Raw genomic sequence first — 3,773 nt, 5'->3', positions numbered from 1 at the left:
ATATTTTACCAATAGTTAAAATCCGGAATCCTATTATATTCAGTGGTTCAGAAGCACACGCTATCTATAGTATTTGAAAGCAGGAGTGTGTAAGTTTATAAAATCAGTTTAGGACTTTGGGAATGAATTGCAGTAATCATTTTTTCAACAGAGGGATGGAGAAGAGAAAGGAGATTGTTTGCAAATTAATAAATGGAGGAGACAAAGGATCTTCCAGATTGGTTTAAAATGGAATAAATAATAAGCCACAGTCAAGATAAAGAAGAGGGGGGAAAAGACCAGAGTAAAGTATCTGGATACACTTAACATGATTGTTATTGCAATAGACTTTTGACTTCTACAGTGTGTAATACTGAAGAGTTGCCCACTGCATTAGATAGTCAGGAAGGATTTTCAAATATTTAATTGCTTGTTTGTTTATATTTCCTATTTCTAGCCCCCCTCCCATCTTCCTCAGAGGTTACTAAGATGGGAACTATTCACAACATGCTACATTTTTATATGCATATACCAAAAGGGGAGAAAATAGTCCATGTTTAATTGTTGAACTAACTCACACAATTCCTAATAATTGGTTTTAGTGTATAGGAATTGAAGTTCCAGTATCTGAAGTTCAGTTCTCCTAACCCTCCTGTAATGTTCTGTCTTTATCATGGCATTTAGGCAACTTGGTTCCAAACAGTATCACAATGAATTAGCTGTGATCAGTTCTTGAAGAGATTTTTTTTCAATTATAGGTTCTGTTTAGATTAATGCATACCTCTTTTAAGCCTTTTTAATGGTTGATATTGTCTTAAATATTATAAAACTGTTATTATTTTATTAATATTTTCATCTGAATTTCCATATTCAGTTTGCATAAACAGCGTGCCAATTTGATTAAAAAGAACCTAGGTCAGATGTATTTTGCATCTCTTCAGTTACTGTATTACAAATCAGTACTAAGATATCCCTTGGAATCACACAAAAATCAACAAATCTAAAGTCTTTCTTTTCTTGCAGCAAACCGAATAAACTGAAGTAAATTTCCTGGCAGTTAGAACAATTAATCATGGAATGACTTGCCTCCAGAAATTGTGGGTGCTCTGACACTGGCAGTTTTTAAGAAAAAATTGGACAACCATTTGTCTGAAATGGTATGGGGTTTCCTGCCTGAGCAGGGGGTTGGACTAGAAGACCTACAAGCTTCCTTCCAACTCTGTTATTCTGAAGTCACCCTCAGCAAATAAAAGGATGAAGAATCAAAGACAAAATGATTAGATAGTACTATTTAATTAAAATGTAATTTTAAAACAAGGTAGGAATGAGAAAAAAAAAGGCTGTATGTTATCAGATTTTTAGTATCATACTGAAGAGGTGTGGTGTATAAGATTATACACTTGGAATGTGCAAGTGTGTAGAGTGCAGAATTAAGGCTAACAATAACACAGTGGCGCCTACTTCAGTTTTTGTCTCCATATCAGACAAAACAGCAAAAAACCATCTTGAAAAGATACCTTTTCACCATAGAGGTGAATACATTATCAAGAGAATCTGAGAAAAGATTGAATACAAGAGAGAGAGTGAAGGAGAGAGATTGATTTGGGTAATTATTAAATGTCATAATGGTAATTATTAAATGTAATAATCTTGTATCTATATAGACCTTGATTTAGGACCACAACTGGGACCAGAACATTTGTTGTTAAGTGGAGCATATCACATGTCTGTGACTTTCAACCTCCTGCCGGCTTCTCCATTGACTTTGCTTCTTAGAAGCCAGCTGGCAATAATGTGATCTTGGGATGCTGCCACCATCATAAATACCTGCTGGTTACCAAGTGCACTCAAATCGCAATCAGGTGACCACAGGGATGCTGCAAGAGTCATAAGTGTGAGGACCAATCATAAGGTGCTTTTTCAGCACCATTGTAATTCTGAACGGTTGCTAAGTGAATGATCATAATTCAAGAACTATCTGTATTCAACATTTGCTGTGTCCATTTTAGGTAGTGGCATCATCAAATGTATTTGTTCTTCTCAGTCAGGTTCCTGCAGCTTCACTGATGAAAAGCATGCAGAGCTCAAGACTACTAAAAATCAGTCCTTAAAGGAAATCTAAAATCATATGCATGGATTTAGCACATGCTTACTGCAACAGCAGGAATCTGCCAAACATACTTAAAAATAAGAGTCCAAAGTAAATGAACAAAATGCTTAGTAGTTTATAAAATATAATTGGAATGTTCAAGGTCTTTTTAATTGCTAAAAGACATCCCAAATCACCAAATCATACAACGCTCCTAAAAGATTCTGGTCGATTTTTATGTGAGAATAAAAGCATGGAGTCCCAAGGAATGGACATTCCTAAATATTCAATGAATTCCTTTCCCTGGAATTCTATAACTGAAATGCCACATCTCTGTGTATGCATGTGCACATGCACGCATGAAGTATAGCAAGACTCCAAATTACCACTAAATGTCAGCAAAGATTCTAGATTTTCTGTGCTGCCTTGCTGTCCTCTAGGGTTCATCCTAATCTTTGCAGACCAGATTTGTTAGCCCTAATTATACAGACTTGCTGTATTTAAGTCTTACAGATCAGGGCTTTTCAACCTTATCACCAATTGTACCACTTTTAGGATATGGTAATATTCGAATACCACCTAGGAAGGGGTCAAAAACTTGATGACCAAAAAAAAAAAAAAAACCTGTTCAAAGTTGCAATTGCACTGAAATGACTTATGACCATTTTTTCACACTTATGACCACTGCAGCATGCCTAGGGTCATGTGATTTATATTTGGATGCTTGGCAACTGATTCATATTTATGATGGTCACAGTGTCCCAGGATCATGTGATCTCCTTCTGCAACCCTTTTACAAGCAAAGTCAATGGCAGGGCTGCTGGTGACCAAGTGCTAAGGCGGGACTTCCTTCCCTCCCTCCTGCCTCCCTCTTTCTCATTCCATCTCCTTCTGAAGGAAGAATTTGAAACCCCCCTCCCATATTTGCCCTCTTCCATATATTCATCAAACGAGGAAAAGCCTCCAGAGACAGAAAAGACAAGCCGCTGAGGGAGCTAGCTTAAAAAGGCGCATTCCTGTTTAAGAATTAGCTACTGGCTAGAAAGGAAAGTTAAGGAGCCGGGAGCCGGCACTTAAGGAAGAAAAAAAAATGTAGTAAGTACTGGCTGCCGGCTAAGGCAGCCTCCCCAGATGGCTCCATTCATAAGTAAAGGAATGCTACAGGCAAAATCCATTCCGGAAAAAAATACTTCAAAATCCCTTGCAGCAAAACTTACAGCTAACACTAGCAGAACAATAGAAGCTAACATGAGACATCAGCCATCAACCAAATAGAAATTGCCAAACACTCCTTAAGAACACAAAGCCCACATTGCACAAATCCCAGAACTTTAAAGTCACAAAAGCACATAAGAATCCTTCCACTCTCCATCTCTCTCCCTCCGTGCCTCACCTCCAGCCGATGCTGCCTTTCTTCATTGCTGTCTTTCTTCATTGCTGCCTTTCTTCATTCCTCATGGAGGGCGACCCCTCCCCCACTGCATTTCTTGCCTGTTTGTTGCTGCCAGCATGGATAGCTACCACAGAAGTTGTAGATCAGCTCATGGCCGGCCTGCTTGATCTCCTCTCCTCTCCCCCCACCCTCCTCCTCCTTCTTTCCCTTCAGTGCAGCTACAACTGACTCTGCCTCCTCCTAAGGTTGCCTCTTTTTTTCTCTCTCCCTCTCCTACCCAAACTGCCTCCTTTTATAGCCTCTCCTGTCTCC

The sequence above is a fragment of the Crotalus tigris genome, unplaced genomic scaffold (assembly GCF_016545835.1).
Source record: "Crotalus tigris isolate CLP2741 ecotype Arizona unplaced genomic scaffold, ASM1654583v1 scf7180000017800.2534000, whole genome shotgun sequence".
NCBI classification, from domain to species: Eukaryota; Metazoa; Chordata; class Lepidosauria; order Squamata; family Viperidae; genus Crotalus; species Crotalus tigris.
Note: the sequence above shows the minus strand (reverse complement) of the source record.